Source organism: Cyanistes caeruleus, chromosome 1 (genome assembly GCF_971803275.1).
Source record: "Cyanistes caeruleus chromosome 1, bCyaCae1.hap1.1, whole genome shotgun sequence".
Classification (NCBI taxonomy): Eukaryota; Metazoa; Chordata; class Aves; order Passeriformes; family Paridae; genus Cyanistes; species Cyanistes caeruleus.
In genome coordinates, this window is record NC_141701.1 from 148,484,559 (window position 1) to 148,497,889 (window position 13,331).

Here is a 13,331-nt window from a genome sequence, read left to right on the forward strand (position 1 = left end):
GCTCGGAGCCGGCCCGGGGCTCGGAGCTGCCCCGGGGGCTCGGAGCTGCCCCAGGGGCTCGGAGCTGCCCCAGGGGCTCGGAGCCGGCCCGGGGCTCGGAGCTGCCCCAGGGGCTCGGAGCCGGCCCGGGGCTCGGAGCTGCCCCAGGGGCTCGGAGCTGCCCCAGGGGCTCGGAGCCGGCCCGGGGCTCGGAGCCGGCCCGGGGCTCGGAGCTGCCCCAGGGGCTCGGAGCCGGCCCGGTGTCGCCCCCCGGCGGCGGGGCCCGTTCCGTTCCGTTCCGTTCCGCCCCGGCCCCGCTCGCTCGGCGCCCGGCGGGGCCGCTCCGCCCCCGGGCCCGTCCCCGTCCCATTGGCCGCGGCGGCTCCGCGCGTCACCGCTTCCTCCGCTTTTGTGCGCCGCCCCGGGCAGCCCCGAGCCGTGCCGAGCCGAGCCAGCCGCTGGGAGCCGAGGTGGTGACACCAGCCCCGGCTGGCCCCGCATGTCCCTCCGCGGGTGACCCCGGTGAGTCCGTCCTCAGCCCCCTCCTTTCCGCGGGCGCTGGGTCCTTGCCTCCCTGAATAGTTTCGTTCTTTTAATTATTTTACTGTCTGCCGTGCTGACAGCGAGAGTTTTGCAGCCGGGTCTGGCTTCCGTGGCTTTTTCTTCCTTCCTTTCTAGTCTTGCAAGCGGCAGCTCGTCCCTGCGGCGGTGTTTGGGGAGCCGTGTCCGTGGGTCCGGAGCGGATTGCAGGGCTGACCTTCCCCGAGGCTCCCGCACTCCCCTGCCTTGTGCCGGTGCTCTCGGCTCGCTGCTTTCCCCGGCTGGGTGCCTGTCCCAGCGGCAGCTGCTGACAGCGAGCGCCGGGCTTGGACTCCCATGCCCGTTTTGGGATGCATTAGCGTTTGCAGGCAGCGGTTTCTGGATGTGGTCACTTGGGTCCCGGCTCCCTGGAAAGCATCGGGGGAGGTGGGGGGTACTTGGCCATGTCTCAGTCTCCTGCAGAGCTCTGCCTGCACCGTCTGCCCGGAGCGGTGAGGATGGGATGAGCTCGGGGAGGAAGGCTTGAGCTGGGAAAGCTGGATTTCCACCTGGACGGAGCGAGCGGCTGCCGTGGGGCTGTGCCACGAGTGGGGATGATGCTCAGGAAGGGTTTGTGCTGCCGGCACCAAACCTCTGCCCTCCTTGGCTGTGCGGGGAGGAGCGGAGCAGAGCTGGCAGCCGTGGACCAGCGGGGCAGGTCGTGCACGATGCCCAGGTACAGCTCTTGCTGGCCCTGGAGCAGCTCCGAGAGAGGCTTCTCCCTCTGCTGCTGCTTTTATCCTCCTCTTCAATTCCTGTCTTGTACTCCAGTAGTTTTTGGGAACGGACCTGCTTCTGGTTCTGGGAAGGGTCTTGCATGAGTTGCTGGTGCATGAACCAAAAACAGGAGGCTCACTAGGGATTTGGAGGCTTGGGATTTGTGCTGGGTTTAAGTGATCCCAGGGATTTCCAGGGATTTTTCACTTCTTCGGTGAGAGTGAATGGTTGGAGGAAATTTCTTTCAGGATTTATTTCTAGTCTGGTATGTGCAGTTTGACGAAGCTCTGTGCAGGATTTGTGCATGGAGTGCAGCTCTTGGAAGCAGCCTCAGGGGTGCATGAGATCAGTTGCATCTGGGGCTTTGCTCTACCTGTGTCTCAGTTCTCGTGTCACATGGTCCAATTTCCAGAACCCCTAATTTGACATTAATTATAAACAGGGATTCAAGGTTTCCCAGGGCTCTTGCAGATCAGAGCAGACCTCCACAGCTGGGCACAGCCTTTGCCCTGGGAAGGTTTTCAGCTTGTAAAAGCTCCTCTGTTGAGGCAGGACGTGAGGCTGGATGGGCTGCCAGCCTGGTGGGATGTGGATGTAAAGGACCTTTTATACTTTCCTCGTGTGAACGGGTTTTGGTGCCACAATTTTTTCCATGGGTCCTTAATCTCCATCAGAAGCTCACAGCTCTGCTCAACGTGTGCTGATGGGCAATGCATTTATATTTCTGGAGGCTGTCAGAGCCTGTGAGGGAAGTTGCTCACGCAGAGAGACGTGGTCTGGATTTTCACCCAGACAAAGCGACTCCGACACGAAAAGCCAGCGATGGTGGCGGCCAGAGGAGCGGCTCCATCCCGTCCAGAGCGTTCCTATTGCTTGATGATGCTTTGTGATGTTAGCCTGCAGCTTGGACTCGGTGCTCTGTGAATTTTCCCGTTGGGAAGACGCCGGCGAGGCTCCCCTGGCGTGTCTGGCTCCCTGGCAGAGCCGTGGGATGGAGTGTGCTGCTGCAGCATGGAAAGGGATGTGCTTCCAGCCCCGCTCTCCCCAGATGGACGTGGGAACGAGTGCGAGGGCTGGCAGGATCTTCTGTTCTGGTGGATCTGGCTCTGCTGTCTGAGACCTGCTGGTCGAGGCTAGAGGGAAGTGAGTCAGGGTTTGCTGTTAGAAGGGATATCTTTTATTAGACTGCTCGGGGAAGGCAGGCTGGCTTTGGAGTGCACCAGCCTGTCTACACGCAGAAGAAAGGAGGGAGCGATTCCTCAGAATCTGCCTTGGCTCTCCAGACTGAAGGAAAAACCTGAAAGAAAATGGGGGGGAAAAAAAGGACAGATTCAACTACAGTTCAACCTGTGCAGCTCATCTGGCCTAAAGAAGCACATTTCATCCCTCTGTGAATCTCTGGACTCCTCAGATCATGAGATGCAGCACAGGACAGGGACATGCATCCCACGTGCCAGCCCTTCACAGGAGGTGGCTGAGCCCTTTCCAGCCTGGCTCCCGCAGCGAGGAGCTGTGGGAGAAGGGGATGCTGCTCACTGATGCCTGACAGTAGCAGGAGGCTGCTGGGCTCAGTCTCTTCCACTCCCCTCTTTGCACAGAGCACAGGCCAAGCACAGTGTGCACAGAAATGTGCAGAATGTCAGCTGTGCTCAGGGGAGATGGAAAATGCAGTGTGGAGCCATAAGATGTGGAATATGGATTTAAGCTTTTTTATTTTTTATTATTTCCCCAGACAGGGGGGAAAAGCTAGAGATGGCCCACTGATACTGAACCTGGCATGTTCACCCTCAGTCCCCAGGCTTTATTTATTTAGCTATTTAAGTTCCACAAGGGGAAATGGGTGACCAGGTGTTTTTGGTGAGTCCCTCCAAGGAGCAGGTGCTCTTTACCCCCAGGCCAGGGCAGTTCAGCACTTCTTTCTATCACCTTTTCTGCCTTTGCTGAGTACAGTGTGGGATGCAGAGGTGGTGAATGTCATCTCAGTTGTGCCTGAACCACGCTGTCTCTGCAGGCTGGCCCCTTATCCTGTGTGGCACGAGCCTTCATCTGATAGGGTCAGTTCTGTGGTGAGCATCAGACAGGCAAGATGAAGGGTTTTTTGTCTGTGAAGGTGTGGGTGAGCACGCAGGAGCATGGGTATGTGAGCATTTTTGTTTGCTTTCTGTCTATCCCTGCAGTTCTGATGTGGTCCAGCCAAGTCATCTTCCTGTTAGTCGCTAAAATGCTGCTGGTGCCCAAATCAGAAGGGTGGTCAGGCATTGGAACAGGCTGCCCAGGGAAGTGGTGGAACCACCACCCCTGGAAGTGTTCAAGAGCAGTGCAGGTGTGGCACTTGGGGACAGGGTTTAGTGGTGGACTTGGCAGTGCTGAGTTAATGATTGGACTTAATGATGTCAGAGGTCTTTTCCAACCTTAACGATTCTATGATCCAATCAGTCTGTCTCAATTCATCTTTAATGACACAAGAAATTAAAAGCTAAGATTGCCTTTAAAGATCAATGCCTTGCTCCTCAAAGGCCGTGGGGAGCTGTTCCCTGCAGCAGACCTGTTGCATGGGCATGAGGAGCACAGAACACTGTAGAGGGGCTGCAGCCTGGGGGTACCTGGTTCCCTGCTGTGTTTTGGCACTGGGGATGTTGCACCAGGAGGATCCCCTGGAGCCACAGGGCTTGGGGCCAGGCAGAGACCAGGATGGTGGAGAAAGCAGCATCATCCTGGCCCATGATGGGGACCCCTGCAGCTCTACATCCCTGTCTCTGTGATCATGGATGGGCACACACCACTGCAGGTCATTGCTGAGTTTGGTCCCAGGTGCCAGCTTCTGGTCCCAGGACACTTGGAATATCTGTGAGGGGAACCCAGAGGGTTTGACCTTGGCTTTCTGAGGCTTTTAGAGGTCAAAGGTGAAATATATAGCTGTGCCCTCAAAAACAGGGGTTTCAACTCCCAGATGCATTCGCCAAGCACGTTTTTTCTATGCTGGAAGATCCTAATATAAGTGTTAGTGGAGACAGAGTGGCTCAGAATTTAATGCAAATCTGTTGTTGGTTCTGCTCTCCTGAGTTAAACCCCAGGCTGGCCACCATTTTATGCAGAACAAATTGTCACTTCTGCAAGAGCTCCTTTGATTTTATTCTCTCCATTCTGGGAAATGGTGCAGCCCAGGGAGAACGAGCTGTAACAGCAGTGAACCAGGGTGGAGCTGAGCCAGGCTTTGGCTCAGAAGCTGCCTGGGACAAAGTCCGGCTGGCAGAGCCTGCCGTGCCCAGCGGCTCCGGCCAGATCCTGGAAGGAGCTGGCCAAGCTCCTGCGTGGGCTGCTGTGTAAACAGCATGTGTTCAGGCCAGGTCCTGGGGGGTGGGAGCATGGGTCAAGTGTTCAGGTAGCGATTAAACACCAAATTGCTTGAAGAAAATAAAATAGCCCTGGGTGGGTGGATTAGAGGTGCTCTGCAATACTGCTGTGGCAGGGACTTGTGTGCTAAAGTGACAAAAAGTCATCTGAGTGATAGCAGGGTGATTTAGATGGAGAAAAAGACTTTGCACAGTTGCTTTGGAAAAACAGTTTGTGAGATAAGTCTTTGTGATGGAGGTAGGAACGCCTTAAATCCATCAGTGCTGAAGGGTGCGTGTGGTCCCTGCAGTGCTTTGAGTGCTCCTGTCTTGGCGTGGTTATGTTTGTCTTGTCCACGTGCAAGTGTGTCATGCACAGTGGCTTTTCAGGTGCTCCCAAATCCCCAAGGGAATATTGAAAACTTGGCAAGTGACTGTCCTGAGCACAGATACTGTGTGTGAGAGTGAACCCTGCGTTGGACCGGTGCAGAGGGTCAGAGGAAGATGCTGCTGCTTTGGCACATCCGATGAGGTCTGTCCCTGTTGAGTTGTCCTTGTCCTGCAGTCCTGGAGTGGATGATCACTGTAGATCCCTTTCAGCTGAACAAGTCCATTCTGTGGATGTGCATGGAAGTCTGTTGTGATGAGGAGGGTGGATTGCTTGGATTGCTTAGTACTCTTGTGCTGCAACCTCTTGTTGTTGGGGTTTTTGTACTGAGCAGAAGTCAAATCATCACAGTCTAGTTGTGAACTGCTGATAGTGCAGCCCCATCCATGGTAAATAAGAGCCCAGAAGAGTTTAGCAGATCCTTAATTTCTTCACAGTGGGCTGTCTGCACCTTTTACTCTGCAAGCTGGCAGCAGGGATGCTCTATCCCAAGCTATGAGGATCCTACAGGAGGGTTGTGGACACAGGGTGTGGGGCACATCTGGCTCTTGATAACAGCGATATCTTTCCCAGATACAAATTTAAGGGTTGGGGAATTCCCTTGCTTGGGGCAGTGATTTGTTAAGGAAGGGTTATTTGGGTTAAATGGCTTGGGGAGAAGGTGTGAGGCTGAGGTCTGTTATCACAGGTGGTGAAGGTGAACAGCAGAACAGGTGAGAGTGTGTGCAGAGAAACTCTTTCCTAAATACCCTCTTCCTTTCAGCCTCTCTCTTCTTCCTCTCTGTCACTAGCTGGGGAGTGCCCTGGGGGGAACTGTCCCTCTTCAGCAGGGTCAGTGCAGAGGGCTGCTGATAACACTGTTATCTATAGCTGGGGGATGCAGATGGGGGCTGCTGGTGGTGTTACCTACAGAGGGGTGATAACCCTCAAGTCACTGTGCTGTGGGAGTATGTGGCTGGAGGGAGGGAGGTGTGTGGGCTGGGTCTGTGGGGCAGAGAGGTTTGGGAGTATGTGAGTGATGGATAATCAGTACCTGGAGATCAGAGATCAGAGATTTGGGTTTCCTTTTGTTGAGACTGATCTGTGCATGGGTGCAGTGTGGGGCTGTGGAGCAGGGCTTGTTTGATGAAGCATCCTTCAATAAAGATACCAGGCTGGGCCAAGCTCCTGCAGAGCTTTCCTAGCTGATGGAAAGTGTTCATAGTGCAGACTCAATGCCTTCTGTTTGCCTTTCAGCACAAAACTACAGCTCTGGTCCCTCTCCTGGAATCCTGCTGATTTCCTCTTGGAGAGTGGCTTTTGGGAAACCTCAGCACCTAGTGGTTAATAAACCACTGGCTTGCTGCTCCTTGGTCTTAGTCCCTCAGTGCTGGTGCTAGCAGAATAGCAAGAGTCATTAGAGAAATATGCAAAATATTCCAGTTATTTCTCTTTGGATGGTGCTGGTAGCAAGTAAAAGAGATAAACAGACTTTATGGAGCTGTGCTTAGCTTATTGCATCATTGGCTCTACTGAAAGGGTCAAGGTCCAGCTCTGGATGTTGTTGCAGGATGCATTTGAGCTGCTCCTGAGCTGTGCTGTGCCAGAGGGAAAATGTTTGGTATTATTTTAGTGCCCTCTCCGTGTGTTCCTTGTGAATGGTGGCCGTGGCTGAACAGCTTTGGTAGAGCTCAGGATGGGACAAGTCCTGTCAGGTTAGTTTCTTGGCTTTGCACTGGAAAACTCCACACTTGGCTCCTGTTAAACCCCAGGAGCTGCTCCTCCTCTGGCAGTGGCAGCCGAGGGAAGCCGTGCTGCCATCTGCTGCAGCCTGCTGGGTGTTGGGGCTGGGAGGGGACCATCAGGGCTCCCTGGGTGTGGAACCACACAGCGCAGAGCGCTGCTCTGTCCCACTCCTGTCCTCAGTTTTCTGCTAGGATGGCTCCTGGTGGCTTTGCTGGCTGGATCTGCTTCACTGGTGGCCTAGGCTGAGTTCTGCTTGCTCCTCTTGTGACATGCCTGAGATGAAGGATTTGAGGAACCATGCCTGTTCTTGCCTATTTTTGTTTGGATTTGGGGTGCTTACTGAGACTGAGAAGCTGAAATGTTAAAGACATGCGCAACACACCTGGCTGATGACACAAGAAAAAAGAGAAAATGTTTATCTAATCATTCTAATACTTCAGCAACTTCACCTTCAGCGCTACAGATGTGAATAAAATCTGGTGTGAGCCTGGTCTGCTGTAAGGGCTGAGGACGTGTTTTCACAATTGGCTTTTGGACTCAGCACAAAAGGTGCTGAAGATCGTGTTTTCGTCTCTGGATGGGAATGAGCTAGTTCTAGTCTTAGTCTGTGTCCAGGAAATCCTGTTCTGGAGAGCTTCCCTTCCAGGAGCCCAATGGGGCTGTCCCAGGGAGGTGGTGTGGCACACTGAGCTTGGATGAGATGGAGCAAGGCTTCCTGTACCTGGTTCATCATCACTTGGGAAGCTGACTTGCCTTTTTAGGCCAGGTGTTGCCAGAGAGGTGCAGTTTGGTGTCCCAAAGCACCAAGGAGCTTCCCAGGCAGCAGTGGCTGTGTGCTTGCTGTGAGAGTCACCAGGAGATGATGAAAGTGGGAAATGTTTGTGGAAGGACACGGGATGTGTTGAACAGGATCTTCCCTTGGTGCATGGGGATCCTAGCACTTCCCTGACCTGTCTTGGGCTGGATTTCCAAAACCTTGGACCAGCTATGGTTGAAGGGCTCTGGGCTGCATCACAGGACATCACCACCTTTGTGGCCATGTTCAGGAGTGTCACCAGGGGCTTGGAGTGGTGCCCCTGCAGGAGTGTCCCCAGCCCAAAGAGGATTCTTGCTAATCCCCTCTCCACTTGCTGCCTGTAGCAGGCATTCCTGCCTGCTCCAAGTGTGGAGCACTGATAACACCCCTGGATCAGGACCTGGGGGATCCTGCCTGCGGAAGGCTGTGCTAATGCTTTCATGGGACACAACTTGTGGCATCTCCTGTAAAACCTCCTGCAAGGTACCTTGCTGCAAAGCTCTATTTTTGGGCTGTCTCTGACGTAATCTGTCAAGACACAGGCTGCTCTTTGACTTAGTGCTGAAAGTCTGGTTGGGGATGGATGACCAGTTGCTTACCTAGCATTACCAAAGCAACGAGTTGTTGCTTTCCATGACTCATGAAAATGCACTGTAGGCTCTCTTAAGAATGGCTGAGATCATTTTTTGGCTGGCTTTGGGCATCTGGTTTCTTTAGCAAATAGCAGTGGGGGTGGAGGGAGGGGGATTTCCAAACTCGTTTCTTTGTCTGTGTGATCTGGTTTTTAGAGCTCGGCTCAGAAAGTACTTACTTCATTTTAAAAAGGGGATGGGAAAAAAAGGGACCTGTAACTTCCATGTCTGTTTAGTTTTTGTAGCATGTTTCATTTAGTTGTGGTTTGGTGTGAAAAGGGGAAAGGTGCTAATAATACTACAGACCCGTGTGTGGTGTTTCTCCTCTTAAATAAGCAAGGATAGAAATGTTATGAGTGGTATTTTCCTTTTAGATCAAATCTTTCTGGGGAAGAAGAAGGAGGTACAGAGGAAATTCTGCAAACAAAAAAAAAATTAATTTTATTTTTTTGACCATCTTTGCTCAAATAGGGAACTTTGATGATGCAGCAGAGTCTTAGCATGAGGTGTTTTAGTGTTTGGTTAATCTGATTCTTATTTAAAAATACTTATACAATAAATATTATAATATTATAAATATTATAATTAATATAATATTTATTATTTTATTCACTTTCTGGTTTTTCCTGTGCAGTCCAAAGGCAGCAGCACAGACACCCTTGAGAATCAAGTGCAGCAAGATAAGCATTCACCAAAGGGACTCAGAGCCCTGTGACAGCTGCAGGGGGCAGGAGGTCCCCAGGTGTTCTGACACCTCTGCAGCCAGGTTGCAGCAGCCTCTGTGGTTTCCTTCCCAAGTCCAGACACCATTTACAGGCACCTGAGAGCAGACAGAAGGGAAATCCTGGGCAGGCAGACGGTGATGGTTTGGATAAAGAGATTTGTGGTGCGGTGGGTTTGGTGTGCCCATCCTCAGCGTGGCTGGGAGGAGCGAGGCTTTGGTGTGTTCCACACTGTGCAGGAATTTGATAGCCATGAAGCAGCCTCTAAGGCAGGGTCTGTGCTGGGTTAATTCTGCAGCCAGGGCAGGCAGAAGCGTGTCCTGCTGTGCTGAGGATGGGCTGGAGAGGAGCAGGTCTGTGCTCGGAACAGCAGGAACACAGCAGCTCCATGGCCCAGCCCTCGGCCAGGGCTGAGAAGGAACAATGCAGCTCAACAGGTTTGTGCTCACTTCCTTGGCATCTCGGAGATGAGATAATGCAGAGACCAGAGGCTTTGCCAGCGAGGTTTCCTTTCTCTGCCCCGTGCGTGCCCGGCGAGCAGGAGAAGCTGTCCTGCTGCTGTCTCTATGAAAAGCTGACGAAAAGCAAAGCCTTGGAGCTCGAGGAATGGCACGGCTGAGCTCCAAGGCTTTGAGGGTGATGGATGCCACCCCCAGGGCTTGGCTGGGCTGCTGCCTGCACAAGCACCCTGTGCCAGGAGCTGCTGTCAGCATCACGGCTGCTCAGGCCCTTCCTGTTCCCCTCCACCTCTGAATTTCTCTGCATCTTTGCTGGTTAGTTTGGACAGAATGGGTAAAGACCACTGGTTTAACCAGAAGTGTAGTCTTTACCCCTTTTTTTCCATGCGTATAATGTATTCAATGCATGGCCTTGCATGCCACAGATCTGAGTCTTCTAGGTCTTAATTGTTTTGTTCCATGCAAAAATAGGAAATAAATGTGACCTGAGGTCTTCTGCTCTTTGTGGTGCTTGTGAGTATTTGAACATGTGGCCAAAGTTTATTTTTCTGAAGTGGTGGGCAGCTGCAGCCCAGGTGTCAGGAATGCCATGGTGACACTGCCCCAGGCTCAGGAACAGCACAGGATGAGCTCTGTGAGATCCAACACAGGCTTTTTCAGGAGGTCAAGTCCTTGTTTATAGATGAATTTTTGCCATAAGATAAATTTCTGCTGGGCAGGATCCACCAGTAGCTGTGAATCTGCTGGTTTTGGTGAGCAGGGAATGCCAGCTGATGAGCTGGCATACCTGAATTCCATGGCTTTACCCTGCTCGATGCTGGACAAAATAAGTGGAAACAAAATCTGGAAAGACACTCTGCTGTATTATTATTTCATTTTTTAAAAAACTTCTGTGCCTTGATATTGTCCCCCAGTGCATAATGTTCTTTTGACTAGGAAAGCCAGTATCAGGGTACCCCAAAGGGGCTGTGTAGTTTCTAGGCAGGTGTTGCTATGAAAGCTGCCTTTTTCCATCTGTAACTTACAGATAAAGATATTGAAGGAACCCACCTCTCCCCAGAATTAAGTCATTCCCTGTCCAGTCTAAGGTTTCCAGTGTATGCTCTTGGTGAAAGGGAATCCTGGATCACATGCTTTCCTCAAAAAAAAAAAAAAAAAACCAAAAAAACCCAGATTTATTTCTTTTAAAGTAGATGTTTCTATTCCTTCTTGTTTGACCAAGTCAGACATGACTTACACGTCTTCAACTTTTGACATCTGCAAATACTTCTTTTTAACAAAAAAAAAGAAAAGAAAGGGGAAGTGTGGATTCTGATGTAATCATGTGACTCCAGGAACAAGGTTCTTATGAAAAACACAGAATCCTGTGAGAATCTGAAATGCTCAGGACTATCCCATTGTCAGCAGAAACCTTTCCAGAGATGCTGCCCCATCCCTTGGTGTTCCTCTCGTTGCAAAAGATATTTAGACTATGTGGCTTTTGGTGATTTTTTTTGTTTGTTTGTTTGTTTTTGTTGTTTTTTATGGTGTGGGGTCTTTTTATGATTTATATGGTGAAATATTTTTCTCCTTGCATGGTCAGATTTGCAGATCTGTGGCCTTGAGGCTCTCAGGTGCTCTCTGGGTTGTGTGAGGATGGTCTCTTGTGGAAGTCTTGCACTTTTTAGGCATTTTAAAACCAAAAGGGAGCCTGTTGTGGCATGAGTCAATGCCAATGGAAATTGCCATGTAAACCTAAACACCTAAGCTGCATTGGAGCCTCTTCTCCCCAAGCTCTTTGGTTCCTTGCTTTTCCCTTTTTTGGGTGGTTGGGGTTTTTGAGTTTTTTCTGACAGTCTGTCACAGGAGGCTTGACCTGGAGGTTTGCTGGCTGCCAACCTGCCTTCTGCAAAAGTAAATGAAGTGCCTTTCCACCTTGGACAGGAGCAGGCTTGAGAGCTCAGAGAAGAACTCTGATGGTACTCAGGACAAAAATGAGGTTCCTGTTCTGCTCATGGCTGTGGGACAGGAATTAGGGACTTGCTTGGGTGCCTCAGAGCTCACTGAAGCTGAAAACCAGGCTAATGCAAGTCCTCTGATGCTTAACTTTCCCTGGGTAAGCCCTGTTAGCTGTCTCTGGAGGCATTCAAAACCTGCCTGGACGTGATCCTGTGCAACCTGCTTTAGGTGAGCCTCCTTCAGTTTTGGACTGGGAGATCTCCAGAGCTCCATTCCCACCACAGCCGTTCTGTGATCCTGTGAACATCTGGAAAACAAAACATCTCAGCGGGCAGCTCTCCCACCACGAGCAGGAGAGCAAAGCCAGCGTGTTTCTCTACAACGTGGGAGATATTTACCCTGTGACTAAGCAGAAAAGTTAAGAGATGGAAAAGGTCCCGTTAGATCATCTCGTCCACCTCCCTGCTGGCCAGCAGCTTTTCTCCCTGGGGTGTATTTATGAATAGGCTGCTGGGCAGACAGGAGTGGTTTGCTCAGGGCTCTGTGGAGGAGCAGCAGGCAGCCTGTGCAGGTGAGGGACTCTGCACGCACGTGACTCAACCTGCACGTGCACAAATTGCTTGCAACAATAGGATTTTGTAGTAAAAGGGCCAAAAGCTCTTAACTTGATGTTCTTGGCGTGTTTGGAGCCTTCCCCTTAACTTGCAGGCATGAGCTTGTCTTTTTATAGCATTCTAGGAATAAGCTAATTTTACTTCATGGTGGAGTAGGTGGCTTGAAAACTAATAATAATAAGGGGGGGGAAAAAAAATAGAAGCCTTTTGGAAAGGAGAGGTCAGCCAGCTGGACCTCTGCACAGCTGGCCTGGGCTCTGCTGGCCATGATCTACGACAGCGGTGTGCAAAGGCTCCCAGAGGAGATGTCAGAGAGGTGCAGGTGGAAATGCTATTGCCATGACAAACAGAGCACTGCTGGAGTGTCAGGCCAGAGCTTGGGGACCATCAGCATTGCTTGGTTTATTGCTGCTTAGTAACCACAGCACGGTGCACGTGGATTGGATTTTATTTCACGTTCCCCAATTGCAGCTCAGAGCACTCGGGTTGAAATCGGCGAGTGTTGAGAGTAAAGGGACAAATTCTGCCCTTAACTAAATCAGGGAAGAGCTAGAGCATGTGCTCTCCTAGGGAATGGGAGCAGGACTGTCCTATCCAGACATGAACTGAACTGCCTTCTCCTACTGAGCCTGTGCTGGTTTTTGCACTTGGGATCACTTTGCTGGCTCCAGAGGTGTCTCCTGGTCAGCACCAGTGTGAGGTCAACATTTAGGGCTAAGGATGAGATCCATTCTTTGGTGCAGGTGAGCAGCCAACCTTCCTCTGCATGGGTGACGTCTTTTGCTGGTGGTGGCACTTGGTTGGGCCCCAGGGGCTGTTCTGCAGGGTCTGATGATCCATTTCCCGACACCACGGCACATTTTGTGTGGATTTTGGAAGCGTTATGGGACGTCTCTTGGCTGAGCAATTGCTCTGTTGCATGGGAGAAGCTCTCCTAGATCCATGAAGGATCTGTTTCATGGTACAGGCAGTGTCCCTGGCACCACTGGTCTTTCTCTTGGCTTGTCCTGTGGAAGTGACATTATCACAGATGACGTTTTCCGGGAAAACTTCCAACACTTGTAAAGAGCTCTGACATGGGCTTCGCCTCCCTTCCCTGCACCAGACATCTCCTAGGGAGGAGGGAGCTGGGGCAGGGCACAGAGCACACAGGGAGCAAATCTGCCTTATTATTGTTTAATATAGAGAGAACTTGGCCTAAAGATGTAAAAAGGAATTGCAAGCTCTGTCTGGACACCACCTCTCCTCATCAATTAGCAGCATTAAACTCTCAGCAGGGAGGATTAATTAGAAAACTGAAATCTTTCTATCATGACAGCCTTCTGGTTTCCATTGAAATGCAGCCGGAGGACTGGAAAGGCTTCTGTATTTTGTTTTGATATGTAGGCATATGTTTCTTTCCATCCTGGAAATTAATTCTGTCTGTCTGTAACGGAGCCGTGGGAATCAAT

At 51.3% G+C, this 13,331-nt stretch overlaps 1 protein-coding gene across 5 annotated transcripts in view; it reads left to right on the forward strand.

Annotated features, from left to right (window-relative positions):
• Nucleotides 1-336: 336 nt before the first annotated feature.
• The window catches only part of LOC111925531 (mitogen-activated protein kinase kinase kinase 3-like), a 75,976-nt gene continuing 62,981 nt past the window's right edge, over nucleotides 337-13,331 (forward strand). Inside the window, exon 1 of one of the 5 annotated variants that reach the window (XM_086866513.1) lies at nucleotides 337-501. The gene's annotated coding sequence lies outside the window, so the exon portion shown is untranslated. Of the gene's footprint in view, nucleotides 502-6,537; nucleotides 6,690-13,331 lie in introns of those variants that run through there. The other 4 variants (XM_086866536.1, XM_086866552.1, XM_086866521.1 and 1 more) reach the window with 4 other exon arrangements.